Raw genomic sequence first — 18,372 nt, forward strand, 5'->3', positions numbered from 1 at the left:
ATCCTTGTTTCCTCTTTCCTTCCACCTTTTCCAGCATCAGAACTTTTCTAAGAGTTGGGTCATTGCATAATGTGTCGTCCTCCTCATCAGCAGCTATTCATTCATGTTCAACCCTTGGCTTTGATTAGTTTCCATCCGTTGCTTCTTGTCCTGCCTTCAGGTGCTTTGGAGAATCCATCTCAATAATGATCACCATCATCAGCACCGCATAGGTGCCTTGGAAAACAGCTTGACTCCCTCTTCTTCGTGGCCTATCATGGCATCCAAACATCTTTTCCAAGGCTTTCATAATTACTGTACTAAATGCTTGCCTGCAGTATATTTGTTGACTGCTGGCTCCTTTACTATTGATAGTTCATCTTGAAAGGCATAAGTTAAGTACAGATAGTCCTCGAGTTACGACACTTCATTTAGTGATCATTCAGATTTACAACAGCAATGAAAAAAGAGACTTATGACCATTTTTCACACGGTACAGCCTTTGCAGCATCCCCAGGGTCACATGATCAAAATTCAGACACTTCACAACCGGCTCATATTTATGATAGTTGCAGTGTCCCAGGGTCACATGATCACCTTTTGTGACTTTTGACAAGCCAAGTCAATGAAAAAGCCTGGTTCACTTTACCAATTTAACTGCAGTGATTCACTTAACAGTTGTGGCAAGAAAGGCCGTAAAATGGAGCAAAACTTAACCACTGTCTTATTTAGCAACAGGAACCTTGGGCTCATTTGTAATCAAGGATCGCCTGTATTTTCATTATGAATTCTAACACTGGTTGTGTTTTTGCTGCCATTACTTTGGTCTTTATATTTAATCTAAGTACCATTTTTCATTGCGCTCCTTCTCTTTCAGTGATTTACTTAGTTCAGGCTAAAAAACCTCTGGGACAACAAGGGCAAATGTAGACTTTTAAAGACATGATGGTAATCCCAGGGTTTGGTTAGTTCAGAGAGAAACGGAGACAGGGTAATAAAGTCAAATATCCTTTATTTAATGCTAGTTTGGTATTTCAAAACTTCAGTTCCATGAAGGTCTTTCGTATTATTCGGATATATTTTTGAATTGGGCTTAGGATCAACATAAAAATAACCTTCGGGCGCAGTGAATGCTCATTATTTACCATCATTTCTTAGTTGAGGTTAGGGGAAGAACACTGACCCTTGACCTTTTTGTAAACACTGCAGTGGCTAGAATTAAAGGCCCCAAATCCTGGTTTTTCGAAGAGGTCAAGGAGAATGAGAAGCAGAGGGTTTATTATTTGGAGCAGACCTATGTCTCTGTGGAAAAAAAGAACAATTGATTTGCCCTGAATTAAGAGCTCCTCATAGTGGCACCCATGTGTATTCAGATGGTGTAGGGCTTACTCTTAATTTTAATCGTTCAGACTAAACAGAATCAACCAGCTACTTAGGGAAAGATGTTACTGATTTACAGTCCATTAATGAGCTATTCACTGTATCAGCGGAACATCTATGTAATTTATCACTGGCTCAGATTTTTTTATTTTTGGCTAATCACCAGGAGACTGTGGGTTCTAGTTCTGCCTCAGGCGTGAAAGCCAGCTGAGTAACTTTAGGCGAGTTCCCTCTCTCTTATACTCTCCAGGGAACTTCTCTCCAGCAGTGTGTGCTATTCTGTGTGTGGTATTTATAGTGTTTGTTGTAAGTGGCTTTTTAAATGTTGATTGGGGTGTTGATGGCTGGCTTTTAAGTCATTGGCTGTTGCGTGAACTCATTGGTAGCCTCACACTGCAATGAATAAGGACGCGCATTCCATTTTGCAGCTACCAAGATTGTTGGAAGAGCAGGCACAAAAACAGCCAGGGAAGTGATTGGAGCCTGGGAAACAGGCCCCTCACCAGTCAACAGGACTGCTGATTTACCACCAGCCTATCAAGTGCTTAGGAAGCGAGGGCTGGGCAGCAGAAGCAAATGACAGCTAATGATTTAAAAGCCAGCCATCAACCCACCCCAATCAACATCTAAAAAGCCACTTACAACAGACACTATAAATACCACACACAGAAGGGGCACATACTCTGCTGGAGAGAAGTTCCCTGAATATGGGCACTAGCATGAGTCTGACAGCTCAGAAGACAAAACCTTTGGTCTTGGTGACCGACCCAGATTGGATCCTGTGAACATTGTCTCTGGATCACATATTTCTTACTGTTGCTTTTTTCCATATCCTAAGAATGTCTCTGCTTTTCTCCCTGGTGGTACTAGAAGAATCTCTTAATGTACATCTTACCCTACTCCACCTCCTGATATAGAGTAAAAAGTGTATTACCTGAGTTTCTAACAATCCACATTTATGGCTGTTGCTGAGCACCCATGGCCATTGACAGATTCCTACATAATTTCACAATTTTTCATTCCTGCCCTGTGGTTTGCAAAGTCACATTCAGCTCTCTTCCCAGAGGCAGTCTTTTGACTGGGTAATAATCATCTATTTCAAAGTGACCCTTCTCATATCGAGAGTAGCTCTGTACTTTTTTTTCCCCTCTTCTCTTCCGCAGACACTGAGTTATTTATGTCTTCTGACACGCACTTAATCTCGCCATTATTCTACATCCTGCAGCCTCAGTGAATCCAGGTGGGCAATTCTGAAGGTGAGGCAAAGATGGTGATGATGGGTGTAGATTACTAGATGTCTGAACAGGCAAAGGAGGATATGGGCAATTGGAAAGGAGGACAAATGGGGAGAAAGGAGGACACTTTAACTTGCCTGGCATACGGGACAAAAATTACAGAGAAAAACTGCAGCAAAAAATGCACTTAGGCCTACTTTGCTGGAATGAAGTAAGGAGGCGGATTCTCAAAAGGGAGGGGGCGTATTCCAGAAGAGTAAGAAGCAACTCAGAGTGAATGTTATGTATGAGAGAAAGAGGGTAAATACAGCCTCTCCCTAATAGTTCCCATAGTATATTGTAGATGTGGATAGTGAAATGTTCAGAGAAGAGCAACAAAGATGATTAGGGGACTGGAGGCTAAAACATATAGGGTACGGTTGCTGGAATTGGGTATGTGTAGTTTAACGAAGAGAAAGGTGAGGGGTGACATGATAGCAGTCTTCCAATATCTCAGGGACTGCCACAAAAAAGAGGGAATCAAGCTACTCTCCAAAGCCCCTGAAAGCAGGACAAGAAGCAACGGATGGAAACTAGTCAAGGAGAGAAGCAACCTAGAACTAACGAGAAACTTCCTGACAGTTAGAGCAATTAACCAGTGGAACAACCTGCCTCCAGAAGTGGTGAATGCTCCAACACTGTAAGTTTTTAAGAAGAAACTGGACAGCCATTTGTCTGAAATGGTATAGGGTTTCCTGCCTGAGCAGGGGGTTGGACTAGATGACCTCCAAGGTCCCTTCCAACTTCTTCTTCTTCTTCTTCTTCTTCTTATTATTATTATTATTATTATTATTATTATTATTATTATTATTATTACTATTACTATTACTATTATTACTATTATTACTATTATTACTATTATTATTATTGTCTGGCGAGATTCTGTATTTATTTCTAAAACAATAAAGAACACAGCTTGGAAGAATCACCACATGTCATTCAGGGTTTTCAGGCCTAACATCTGCATCTGAATTTTTTCGACATCTTTTTTGTACTATGGTGACCAAAATTGGTTGCAGTTTTATGGGTGTGGCCTTACTAGGGTTTTATAAAGCAGTAGTAATCCTTTGTGTGATCTTGATTCTATGTCTCTGTTTATACAACCCACGATTGTATTAGCTTTTTGGCTGCTGCTGCACACTGCTGGCTAATATTCAAGTGACTGACCACTAGGACTCCAAGGTCCCTCTCGCAGTTACTGCTTTTGAGCCACGTCTTGCCTAATCTTACAACCATTGTAACCCTAACCCTAACCCTAACCATTTTTCAGTGACAGTTCAAAATTATAACAACACTGAAAAATATGACCAATCCTTCCGCTTAAGACCATAGCAGCTTCCCATGGTCATGTGATCAAAATTCAGGAGCTTGGCAGCCAACATGTACTTATGATGGCTATAGCATCCCTAGTCACTTGATTGCCATTTGCGAATTTCCCAGTGGGCTTCTGATTAGAAAAGTCAATGGGCGAAGCCAGATTCATTTAATAATTCACTTAATGACCACAACAACAAGGTTGTAAAATGGGACATCTCACTTAGGAGTTGGGTCGCTTAATGACAGAAGTCCTACTTCCAGTTATGATCATAAGGACTATGTATAGTCGTTGAGAGACTGGGAAATCACAATACAATTGTCTGAATAAAAGAAGAGAAGATAACACAGAGGTGATTAATCACCATTTGGCTTATTACAGATAGTCATCGACTTGCAAGAGTTTGTTTAGTGACTGAAGTTACAACAGTACTGAAGAAAATTACTTATGACCGTTTTTCACACTGTTGCAGAAACCCCATGGGTCACATGACCAAAATTCAGATGCTTGGCAACTGACCGATATTTATGACGGTCACAGTGTCCTGGGGTCAGATGATCACCTTTTGCAATCTTCTGACCAGCAAAGTCAATGGGGAAGCCCAAGTCACGTGTGCTGGTAAGTTAACAACTGCAGTGATTCATTTAACAAGCATGACAAAAAAAGGTGTAAAATGGGGCAAAGTCACTTAACAAATATCTCCCTTAGCAACAGAAATTTTAGGCTCAATTGTGGTCATATATCAAGGGCTACCTCTGTAGTTCTTTTAATAGAAAGGTCTTCAAACTTGGCCCTTTTATGACTTGTGGACTTCAACTCCCAGAATTACTCAGCCAGCATGCCTGGCTGAGGAATTCTGGGAGTTGAAGTCCAAAAGTCATAAAAGGGCCAAGTTTGAAGACCCGTGTTTTAACATCTCCTTCAAATTTTGTTGTAACTAAGAGGAAAGCATAGCAAACATATTGGTTGAACGAGATAAAAAAAGTGCTTCCACTTATTGTTTATTTTCCCCTTGTTTTTTCTAGGAACCACTGCAAAAGGAAATAGGAAAGAATTCTCCTAACATTGTTTTTTTTTTTAAAAAAAATGCTTTTCCCCTGTTATTTTTAATCTTTCAAAAATACAGCATATATTCATTTTCTTAAGTATTTAAAAGGTTTCTGTAAACCATTTTGATAAGTAGCAATGCAAAAATACTTTTAATAAGCCCAATAACAGTCATAAGAAATGGATTGTTCAACAATAAACATACTGGTTTAAGCTAAATCACAGACTGTTTCCAAGCTCTGCAAATGAGGGAATTTGGATGATGAATTTGTATGATAGCCTGTGGATAGTGCTTTAGCTATGAATTTATCTTAAATCCCTTCTAAAACCTCCTAATGTCTGCAACCTTCCCTGTTTTTGCAAGTGTATGAGCATCATGGTGCATGGACTATAGTGTGTGTGTATGTATATATATATATATATATATATACATATATGTTTTCTGAGGTTTTCGCGGGTGTTTGTATGTAGATCTTTGGTCATTCGGGTTTTTCCCCACGTAGAATTGGAGGTATCAGGGCAACGTTTCAATGAAATGAGATGAGATTTCGTCAAAACATTGCCCTGATACCTCCAATTCTACATGGGGGGAAAAACCCGAATGACCAAAGATCTACATATACATATATACATACACACACACACACACACACACACACACAAAACACACATCTGTCTGTCTAATTTATATGACCTCTCATCTTATGGAATATGACTCTGGACAGAATACAACCATCCAGTAAAAAAAGTAAATAAATAAGCAGAAACAGAATAACACAGTTGGAAGCGACCAACCCCCTGCTCAAGCAGGAAACCCTATACCATTTTAGACAAATGGTTGTCCAATCCCTTGTTAAATCCCTGCAGTTTTGGAGCAACCACAACTTCTGAAGGCAAGTTGTTCCACTGCTTGATTGTTCTGTCAGGAATTTTTTCTTGGTTATAATGTCAAGTTTCCGACATATGGGCTTTTCAAGTGACTCTGAGGCATTGTTTACCTTAAAAGTCCTTTGTTAGCCTAATACACAGGCAAATGCTTGCCTGAAGCAAGCTGGAATCTGAAATCTCCGCCCCTTGCACAATATATTAAAACACAATTCTCCACCTTTCTAATTTTGTCATTAATCATATTCTCCAATTAATTTAAAGAATCAGTTTCCCTTCCGTTAGAAAAGCCACCAAGGTCTTCTTAGTTAGAGATGGCCTTGAAAGGTGCAATCCTATTCATCCCGCCTCCCAACCTTAAAGCAATACACAAGTTTAACATATGAAATAGCTACTTCTTCATCTCTTGTCAAGCAATAACATTTGATATTAGCAGTGTTGACATATAAGTTGCTTCTCGTCTTGCTTAGTTTCCATCCGTTGCTTCTTGTCCTGCCCTCAGGTGCTTTGGAGAATAGCTTGACTCCCTCTTCTTTGTGGCAGCCCCTGAGATATTGGAAGACTGCTATCATGTCCCCCCTTGTCCTTCTCTTCATTAAACTAGACATACTCAATTCCAGCAACCGTTCTTTATATGTTTTAGCCTATGGAGCCCAAATTATCCTTGTTGCTCTTCTCCACACTCTTTCCAGACTATCAACATCTTTTTTTTAATTTTGTGGTGACCAAAATTGGATATAGTGTGGTCTTACCAAGGCATTATAAAGCAGTAGTATCACTTCTCGTGATCTCGATTCTATCCCTCTGTTAATGAAGCCTAGGATTGCATTGGCTTTTTTGGCAGCTGCAGCACACTGCTGGCTCACATTTAACTGATTGTCCATAAGACAATCATATTGTCAATAAGGCAATCATTAGTTAAAACATAATAATTATTGAAAGTAATTAAAAATTATAAAAGCAAAGCTAAAGGAAAAGGGAATATAGGCAAACTTAGTAAGACCACAGTTAGAAGACTGCATCCAGTTTTGGTCACCACACTATAAAAAAGATGTTGAGACTCAAAAAAAAAGAGCAGAGAAGACCAACAAAGATGATTAGGGGATTGGAGGATAAAACATATGAAGAACGGTAACAGGAACTGGGCATGGCTAGTCAAGTGAAGAGAAGGACCAGGGGAGACATGATATTTGAGGGCTGTCACAGAGAGGAGGTGGATCAACCTATTTTCCAAGATACCTGTAGGCCAGACAAGGAATAATGGAGGGAAAGTGATCAAGGAGAGATTCAACCTAGAAATAAAGAGAAATTTTCTGACAATGAGAACAATCAACCATTGGAACAGTTTGCCTTCAGAAGTTGTGGGAGTTTCATCACTGAAAACTTTCAAGAAGAGACTGGACTGCCATTTGTCAGAAATGGTGTAGGATCTCCTGATTGGGTGGAGGGTTAGACTAGATGACTTACAAGGTCCCTTCCAACTATTCCTATTCTATTCTATTCTATTCTATTCTATTCTATTCTATTCTATTCTATTCTATTCTATTCTATTCTATTCTATTCTATTCTATTCTATTCTATTCTATTCTATTCTATTCTATTCTATTCTATTCTATTCTATTCTATTCTATTCTATTCTTATGACCAGAATTAGGACCAGAATTTCCATTGCTAAGCAAGCCAACCTGTTTTGCAGGGAATGTTAAATGAATCACATGATCATTAAGCCTATCCAGCTTCCCCCATTGACTTCAATTGTCGGAAGCAACCTGAGAAGGTCACAAATGGTGATTACACGATCCAGGATGTTGCAAACACCATAAATACATGCTGGTTGCTGAGCATCTGAATTTTGATCATGTCACTTTGGGGGATACTGTGATGGCTGTAAGTGTGAGGATTGGTCATAAGGCAGTAGGGTTGAAACTTTGAATTGTTGCTAAATGAATGCTGTAATTTGAGGACTACCTGGAGGGATATGAATAATGAAACCACCTCACAAGTTCACCCATCTGGCCTAACCAGATCTTGAGGGACCTTCAGAAGCTCAGGGGTGATGAGGCCAATCCTATCTCTTGGGGGAGAAGATTACACGATACAGACAGTGCAGCAGGAAATGTCTGCTGTGGATATGTAAACTTGCTTGGCTCCATCCTCAAATCTGCAAATTTGACCTGAAAAAGCAAAGAAAAACAATTAAAAACCATACTATAGAGACAAAGAAGGCTTCCTCTGTGTTAAGTATCAAGTCTCCAGAGAAGGTGCTATTGTTCTGTACTGATTATTACATATATTTGTCATTTCAAATAATGCACTGTACAAATAAGAACTTGGAGTTCTGCCAATTGCTCGAGAACACTCAGCATGATCATAAATGTCTACTCAAGCACTACAGTGGGGGGGGGGATGACCTTGACTGTGAAACTTCTGCTTGTCCTCCTTCAGAAAACTTTCAGTTCCCGACTAGAATAGGGAGCATCTGTGAACATGCCATCATTGTTATTATTCATTGCACTCCCGTTAAAGAACAAGATTTCAGTTTCATACTAAAAAGGGTTTGTAAACAAGGACACGGGCTAAAATTCTAGAAGAGCAGAGAAAGCTGAGTTCGAAACCTTCTCCCTGCAAAATAATAATAATAATAATAATAATAATAATAATAATAATAATAATAATAATAATAATAATAATAATAATAATAATAATAATAATAATAATAATGTTGGAAGGGACCTTGGAGGTCATCTAGTCCAACCCCCTGCTCAGGCAGGAAACCCTACACCATTTCAGGCAAGTGGCTGTCCAGTCACTTCTTAAAAACTTCCAGTGTTGGAGCATTCACCACTTCTGGAGGCAGGTTGTTCCACTGGTTAATTGTTCTAACTGTCAGGAAGTTTCTCCTTAGTTCTAGGTTGGTTCTCTCCTTGACTAGTTTCCATCCATTGCTTCTTGTCCTGCTTTCAGGTGCTTTGGAGAATAGCTTGACTCCCTCTTCTTTGTGGCAGCCCCTGAGATATTGGAACACTGCTATCATGTCACCCCTCACCCTTCTCTTTGTTTAACTACACATACCCAATTCCAGCAACCGTTCCCTATATGTTTTAGCCTCCAGTCCCCCAATCATCTTTGTTGCTCTTCTCTGTACCCTTTCTAGAGTCTCGACATCTTTTTTACATCGTGGTGACCAAAACTGGATGCAGTATTCCAGGTGTGGCCTTACCAAAGCATTGTAAAGTGGTATTAGTACTTCACTTGATCTTGATTCTATCCCTCTGTTAATGCAGCCTAGCACTGTGTTGGCTTTTTTTGCAGCTGCAGCACACTGCTGGGTCATATTGAAATGATTGTCTACTAAGACTCCGAGATCCCTCTCACAGTTACTACTATTGAGCAAGGTACCACCTATACTATACCTGTGCATTTGATTTTTCCTGCCTAAATGTAGAACCTTACTTTTTTCACCATTGAATTTCATTTTGTTAGATAGCGCCCAGTGTTCGAGTCTGTCCAGATCCTCCTGTATTTTAAGCCTTTCTTCTGGAGTGTTGGCTATTCCTGCCAGCTTGGTGTCATCTGCAAATTTGATGAGTTCCCCATCTATACCCTCATCCAAATTGTTAATGAAGTTATTGGAGAGCACTGGGCCCAGAACAGAGCCCTGGGGCACCCCACTACACACTTCCTTCCATGTAGATGCAGTTCCATTGAGGACCACATGCTGAGTACAGCCTGTCAGCCAGCTACGAATCGATCTGGTGGTGATGCTATCTAACCCACATTTTTCTATCTTATCAAGTAGTAGGTTGTGATCTACTTTATCAAATGCCTTACTGAAGTCCAAGTAAATTATATCTACAGCATTCCTCTGGTCCACTAATTTTGTCACTTGGTCAAAGAATGTAATAAGATTTGTCTGGCATGATCTGTTTTTGACAAACCCATGTTGCCTTTTAGTGATGACTTTGTTTGCATCAAGATGTTCGCTGATTTGTTGTTTGATTATCTTTTCCAGAATCTTCCCAGGTATTGAGGTCAGGCTGATAGGTCTGTAGTTTCATGGATCTGTTTTTTTCCCTTTTTTGAAGATGGGAACTACATCAGCTCTCTTCCAGTCCTCTGGTAGTTCCCCAGTGCTCCAGGATCTTTGAAAAATATAGTTCAGTGGTTCTGAGATCACGTCTGCCAGTTCCTTGAGAACTTTGAGGTGTAATCCATCTGGCCCTGGTGATTTGAACTCCTCTAGGCTGGACAGGTGTTCACTTACCATTTTCTTGCCTATCTTAACTTGCGTTTCTATTCTGTTTTTTATGGCACTGGTTTTGGTAGGTTGGACTGTTTTTTCCCTTTGTGTAAAGACAGATGCAAAAAACAAATTAGATAGTTCTGCTTTCTCCCTATTCTTGCCACTTTCCCCCACTAATGGACCAATCATCTCCTTAACTTTTTTCTTGTTTTTTATATGTTGAAAGAAGCATTTTTTGTTATTTTTGACTTTGGTCGCGAGCCTTAGTTCATTTTGAGCCTTAGCTTTCCTCACTTCATCTTTGCAGGCACGGGCTATTTGCTGATATTCTGACTTAGTTATGTGCCCCTCTTTCCAATTCTTATACTTGTCCTTTTTATCTTTCAATTTATCAGAGAGTTCTTTATGCAGCCATGCTGGTTGATCCTATCAGGAAGACATCTTTCCCAAGTTGCAGGGGTTCATCAGAGGCAATCTAGCCCAGAGGCCCACAGCCTGAGGGCCACAGCCCACTACCGGGACATGGCCGAATCGCCACCCGGCTGCGTGAGTGGCTGGCCAGTGTGTGCGCTTGCACACACAGCCCCACTTGCACACAGCCCCACTCGTACGAGCAGTGCTGCAAGCATCAGGGGCGTTCCAACCAGAGGAGGCTGGATTCACTTTGCAACTGTGTGATTCACTTAACAATTGCAATGATTCGCCTAAAAACCATGGCAAAAAAGGGTCATAAAATCCAATGTGATTCACTTAACAACTACCTGGCTGAGCAGTAGAAATACTAGTTCCATTTGTGGTCATAAGTATGAGGACTATCTGTAGGGTATAATTACAGACTCTCAAAAGCCCCTCAGAGTGTCTCTCTACTCCATTTTATACCAAAGAGAATCAAGGTGGGATTATTTTGAGTTTCCTTCTCAGGACCGAGTCGTCTTTTCCGAAATTCCTCTCTTAATGGTTTGCTCATCTCTTCCCTGTTCCCAGGGCCAGCTTTAAATTCATCACCTATTCAGAACCATGGTGCTATCAAACGTTACTTTAATTGGCTCGGAATTAGCTGGCCTACTTCTCTGTTTTGGAGGGAAATAGCGTCTTGAAAGCCATTTCAAGCAGCTAATAGGACACTTAATTCCTATATGTGAAATGTCACTATAGGGTCATTTTATTACCCTATTTCAATGACTTTAAAACAGACCCCTCTCGTTTCCAAATGTTGCTTCCGATTACTTTTTCCCCCTATTCCTGGAAATGCACTCTTCTAATGAAAAATGTTGGAACAGCTTCAAATGATGTATATTTATGCAAGTAATATGGTTTTCCATTAAATAAGAGAATACAGACGTTCTTACCCAGTTAATTAACTCTGATAACTAACCCAAAGAGTTGCTGGTTAGTTTTAGCTTAAAACCAGTCTAGAACTGGTTGGAGTTAAACCAATTCCCTCTGATTAATCAGATTGAACAAAGTATTTTTTTATTTTATTTTTATTTAATTTATTTATCTATGGAGAGGCAAATAGAGGTTAACAAAAGGGAAGATGGTGGCTTTTGACTAGAGTGGCCTTGCAATAAAGGGGCTTCTCTAGGCAGTCCATTTCTATCATCTTTTTACTACTTTCAACCCAGGTGAAAAAAGGGCACCTCTACCTTCTTTCTATGGCAAGTGGAGGACTCCAAAAATTGCTGCTGCTTCTTGAAATGATTTACGGTTTGGTACAAAGTAGTAATACTGGAAGTAAATGTATGCTTAGGGCAGGGGTCGGCAACCTCAGCTCTTTTATGACTCATGGACTTCTAGAATTTCTGAGCCAGCTTGGCTGGCTCAGGAATTCTGGGAATTGAAGTCCATGAGTCATAAAAGAGCCAAGCTTGCCTACCCCTGGCTTAGGGTATCATCTAGGCTCATTATTGTAAGGGAACCTAATAAAAGCAAAAAAAAATAGATAAGGAAAGACAAAAGATGCTTTTGGTGGGGATATTGAATAAAAAGTCAGAGATTTCCATCTCTGCCTCTTTAATATCCTGGGTTTTGTCCATCTTGGTCAAAAGATGTATTCAGCCAATCTTACTTGACACTTGAACTTAATCTCCTGAAAGCGAGTCTTCCACCACTTCAATAGCAGAGAAATGCTTCGTTGCAAACTGGAAGATTAATTTCCACTCCTCACATTAGCAGGCAGTCATGGAGTCTACGCAAACATTGTTAACTGTGTCAGCTCCCAAGGCTGGTCCAAAATGTTTTGCCATCTTGACCAAAGAACACCATGGAGCTCTTCCATTCCATGTGTCAAATCTGGCTGAACTAGCTGTTTACTCTTCTTTAAATGTGAGGCATATGATCTCTCCTGAAGACCAATGGTTGCTTTAAGACAGGGGTAGGCAAGCTTGGCTCTTTTATGACTTGTGGACTTCAACTCCCAGAATTCCTGAGCCAGCTTGGCTGGCTGAGGAATTCTGGGAGTTGAAGTCCACAAGTCATAAAAGAGCCAAGCTTGCCTACCTGTGCTTTAAGAGCTTCTGGGGAGACTGGGCAGAACACACATTTCTCTTCCAATATCTCACTGCTGCCTTTCAGCATTCTAGAATTCTAGAACAATAGGGAAGGGACCTTAAGGTCCCCTAGTCCAGCTTCCTATTCAAGCAGGAGACCTTATGCCATTCTGGACAAATGGCTGTCCAATCTCTTCTAGAAAATCTCCAGTGATGGAGCACCCACAACATTTGGAGGAAGGCCGTTCCATTAATTAACTGTTTGCGTTGCCAGGGAAGTTCTCCTTAATTCTAGGTGGGATCTCTCTTTGATAATCTTTCATCCATTACTTCTTGTCCTGCCTTCAGGTGCTTTGGAGAATAGGTTGACCCCTCTTCATTATGGCAGCCCCTCAAATATTGAAAGACTGCTATCATGTCACCCATAGTCCTTCTTTTTATTAAACTAAAGGTAAAGGTAAAGGTTCCCCCGCACATGTGTGCTAGTCGTTTCTGACTCTAGGGGCCGGTGCTCATCTCCGTTTCAAAGCCGAAGAGCCAGCGCGTGTCCAAGGACGTCTCCGTGGTCATGTAGCCGGCATGACTAGACACCAAAGGCGCACGGAACGCTGTTACCTTCCCACCGTAGTGGTCCCTATTTTTCTACTTGCATTTTTTACGTGCTTTCGAACTGCTAGGTTGGCAGAAGCTGGGACGAGTAACAGGCGCTCACTCTGTTACACGGCACTCGGGATTCGACCCGCCAATCTGCTGACCTTCTGATCAACAAGCTCAGCGTCCTAACCCACTGAGCCACCATGTCCCTTTTATTAAACTAGACATAACCAATTCCTAACAATCTCTGGCAACAAGGAATAACAGAATAATAGAGTTGGAAGGGACCTTGGAGATCTTCTAGTCCAGCCCCCTGCTGAAACAGGAGACCCTGTATTATTGCAGACAAGTGGCTGTCCAATCTCTTCTTAAAAACTTCCAGTGATGGAGCACACAAAATTTCTGAAGGCAAGTTATTCCACTGATTAATTGTTCTATTAGGAGATTTCTCCTTATTTCTGGAGGTTGGTTGGTTGGTTCTCTCCTTAATTAGTTTTCATCCCGTGTTTCTTGTCTTGCCTTCTGGTGCTTTGGAAAGTAGGTTGACCCCTCTTCTTTGTGGCAGAAAAGGGGAAAAAAGAAATTGAAAAGAAAGATAATAGGGCAAAAAAGGAAATAAAAGAAAAAGAATCAATCAGAAGAGAGCTGGAACGGACTTTGGAGGTTTTCTAGTCTAACCCCTTGCTCAGGTAGGAGACACCATACCATTTCCCTTAGAATAGAATAGAGCTGGAAGAGACCTTGAAGGTCTTCTAGTCCAGCCCTCTGCTCAAGCAAGAGGACCTATACCATCTCAGATAAGTGACTGTCTAGCCTCTTCTTAAAAATCTCCAGTGATGGAGAGTCCACAATTTCTGGAGGCAAGCTGTTCCACTGGTTGATTGTCCTCACTGTCAGGAAGTTTCTCCTTAATTCCAGGTTGCTTCTCTCTTTGATCAGTTTCCAACCATTGTTTCTTGTCCTGCCCTCTGGAGCTTTGGTGAATAATGTGACCCACTCTTTTTTATGGCAGCCCCTCAAATACTAGAATCCTGCTATCATGCTCAACCAGGAGACCTTATACCACTTCAGACAAATGGCTCTCCAACCTCTTCTTAAAAACCTCCAAAGTTGGAGCATCCACAACTTCTTAAGACAAGTAGTTCCACTGATTAATTGTTCTCAATGTCAGGAAATTTCTCCTGTGTTTTAGATTGTGTATTTTTCTTCTTTACCTAAAAGTAAAGCACATTTTAAAAATTAAAATTTAGGGTGGAAAATGAAGACAACACACTAAATTACATTTGAAAATGAAGCCATAATTAAACAGAACAATCCTAAGTCTTAAAAAAAAAGAACTGACACCCCTCCAAAAAGAAAACCAATCTGAGAATTGATAAATTAGAAACCATCTTCCTCAAATAACACAATCTCAGTTTGCTAGAGAAAATCTTGGGGAGGGGATACACTAGCTCACATAAATTTCTTAAGTAACCTACCAATCTAGAGGAAATATTTATTGGGTATTGACCCAGGGTTAATTTTCTCTCTCCCATTCCTTGCCTCAAATCCAACAGAACCAAGATTTTAATCTTCTTTAAAAGTGGGGGGTTGGAAATGGCTGAGGAATTCTGGGAGTTGAAGTCCACAAGTCATAAAAGGGCCAGGTTTGAAGACCCCTAGTTTAAAAGGACTCAATTTATTTACCAACACACTTTAACTAGAAGAGCACCAAACTTTTAGGAAATCAATACTACACTGTTTACTAATTTTCTTTTGTAATCATCAGTTTGTGCAGAAAGCTTTGTTGAGAGGTTCTATACCTTAACCCTCCATAAGGTCATCTATAGAGAGAAAACAGAATATCAGGCTGGAAGGGACCTTGGAGGTCATTTAGTCCAACCCCCTGCTTGTGCAGGAGACCCTATACCACTCGGGACAAATCACTGTCCAATCCCTTCCCTGAAAATCTCCATAACATCTGAAAGCAAGCTGTTCCACTGGTTAATTGTTCTCAATGTCAGGAAATTTCTCCTTAGTTCTAGGTTGCTTCTCTCCTTGATTAGTTTCCATCCGTTGCTTCTTGTCCTGCCTTCTGGTGCTTTGGAAAAATAGCTTGATCCTTTCTTCTTTGTGGCAGCCTCTCAAATATTGGAAGACCACTATCATGTCACCACCATCTCCTAGAGAGAGAGAGAGAGAGAGAGAGCACGCTTGACTTTTGGGAGATGATTGCGTGCACAATCTTTCCCATACCCCCAATTTTTTTAAAAAAAAATAACCAGAACTTGTGGAATCTATAGCACTTAAATTTGGAGTTGTTTGTTAGAACTATGACATTGGGCGTAAAATCTAGAGGCTGTAATTTTTCTTTCTTTCTCTGTACTGCCATCCAGTGGTTCTGTAAATTTATATAGTCCAGGGCTACGAGCCACCAAATAGAGCCTAAGCTACGTAAATGTCTTCTAAGTGATGGTTTTGTTTGCAGCATGAGGACCAAACAAAGTTTACCCAAAATGCACATCAGCTTTATATGGGTTGTCCACTGCTAACCATCTAAGCCAGTGTTTCTTAATCTTGGAAAGTTTAACATGTGTGGAGTTTAACTCCCAGAATTCCCCAGCCAGCATGGAGAATTCCCCACTCCATCATGCCTGGCTGGAGAATTCTGGGAACTGAAGTCTATACATCTTAAAGTTCCCAAGTTTGAGAAACACTGATCTAAGCTATAGCTGAGAAGTAAAAATATTCTACATTTTGAAGATTCTACAGACCATGAGTTCTAGTCCTGTCTTAGGTATGAAAGCCGCCTAGGTGACTTTGAGCCAATCACCAGGAGACTGTGAGTTCTAGTTCAACCTTAGGCATAAAAAAGCCAGTTCAGTAACAGTCAGTCTCAGCCTAACCTACTTCACAGGTTTGCAGTTATAGGAGAGGAATTAGTATTAGATATGTTCGCTGAATTGAGTAAAAAGGTGGGGAATAAATAAATTGTAAATATTATCTGTCCGTGACCCAGCAAAGCAGATGAGAAGGCACTATTTTTATTCTTCTTTGGGAAGTGGACAATTAGAGAAAACAATTTCCTTGGGGGAGTTAAAACTGAGTTCCACGGGGGGGCGGGAGGGATCTTGATCTTGCTAACCTTCCGATGTACTGAGCAGTGTACCCAACCATCATCTCAGCATGAATGTACTTCCAAAGGCACTATTTAGCATCAAGCATCAAAAATAATACCTCCCCCCCAACAAGAAAGTAATCCAGCCACGAATTACACAGTAGAAGGCTGGGCGTTGTGTAAGACCCAGAACAATTGCCTCTCCACGTTTCTGATGATAAAAAAAATCCAAGCTGTCTTCATTTTATTTATATTTTTGCTCTGAGGCTTGTTTAGAATGCAAGAGGATTTATCCGTCTTCAAGGCTGCCATGAGGCTCTGTTAGGGCTTGCAAAGCTCAGAAGAAATGCTTCATTTGAGCCTTGCCTTCAACTGAGAACTAGGGATTGTCATCCAGCACGTTGGGTTCCATTTTTGCAAACCAACTGGTAAATGTTTCTTCTGAAAAAGAGATAGAGGCCTAATAGGTGTAGGCTGAGCAAAGAGGTCACCACCTCCATCATGAGGTTCACGTTCATCATATGGACATGGCCCAACAGCAGTAACTATGAGATGATTCTAGGAGCCCTAGTGAACGATCACATAAGCTTGAGCCAGCAGTTTGCTGCAGCTGCGAAAAAAGCCAATGCAGCCCTAGATTGCATCAACAGAGGAACAGTATCAAAATCACCTGAAATATTAATACAGTTATTAATACTGAAATATTATACAGTATATGTATACAGTTAATACAGTTATACAGTGTTCTTACAGTTTGGTAAGACCACACTTGGAATTCTGTAATTCATTTCTGGTCATCACAATATAAAAAAGATGTTGAGACTCTAGACAGAGTGCAGAGAAGAGCAACAACTATTATTGGGGGGGGGTGAGGGAGGTAGAGGCTAAAACATATTGGGGGGGTGAGGGAGGTAGAGGCTAAAACATATGATGAACGTTGCAGGGATTGGGTATGTCCAGTCTAATAAAATGAAGGTCTAGGGGTGACATGATAACAGTCTTCCAATATTTGAGAGGATGCCCCAAAAGAAGAGGGAGGAGTAGAAGAACTGCATACTGCTGAGACTCTCTCTGTGAGGGAGATGAATGGTTCCAAAATGTGATAGATAGATGAGAGGGAAAAGAGAGAAGAGAAAGGGGAAAGAAGAAGAAGAAGAAGAAGAAGAAGAAGAAGAAGAAGAAGAAGAAGAAGAAGAAGAAGAAGAAGAAGAAGAAGAAGAAGAAGAAGAAGAAGAAGAAGAAGAAGAAGAAGAAGAAGAAGAAGAAGAAGAAGAAGAAGAAGAAGAAGAAGAAGAAGAAGAAGAAGAAGAAGAAGAAGAAGAAGAAGAAGAAGAAGAAGAGAGAGAGAGGAGGAGGAGGAGGAGGAGGAGGAGGAGGAGGAGGAGGAGGAGGAGGAGGAGGAGGAGGAGGAGGAGGCAGTAAACTACACTCACTTGCACTGCTAAAGTTTCATTGAGCAATGAAAGATCTACAAGCAAACAACCAAGCTCAGCATCAAGAATCCCTACAGTTCAAACCCAAGCTACAGATACTCTCTTCTGTTTGAAGAATATTTCTTCTTTATCAATGATTTTGAGCTATCTCATAATGCAGGGAGAAGGGGGAGTGAAGGGGGGAGGAGGAGGAGGAGGAGGAGAAGAAGAAGAAGAAGAAGAAGAAGAAGAAGAAGAAGAAGAAGAAGAAGAAGAAGAAGAAGAAGAAGAAGAAGAAGAAGAAGAAGAAGAAGAAGAAGAAGAAGATCCTTCTAAAGATAAAGTTTATACTATAGTACAGAGAAATCCAGGTAGGGAGGAGGATTCAAAATCTGCAAGATCATCACAGCAACATGGTGGATCCTGTGTCTGCCATCTTGAAAATGTTGACCTACAAGCACACCATGCTGAGACGATATGAAACTTTCATTCAGTGATTCAATTCAAATGTGATTCAGCTCAATCTGGATATTGGGATCCCCAGAAGAGACAGCTAATTCAGACCGAATCACTGAATGCAGCTCAATCGGTTGAAGCCTTAAGACAACTCAAGGAAAACAAAACAAAAAAACAGTCCAGTTGCCTTTTGAAAAAATA

The sequence above is a fragment of the Vipera berus genome (genome assembly GCF_964194415.1).
Source record: "Vipera berus genome assembly, chromosome: 1".
NCBI lineage: Eukaryota > Metazoa > Chordata > Lepidosauria > Squamata > Viperidae > Vipera > Vipera berus.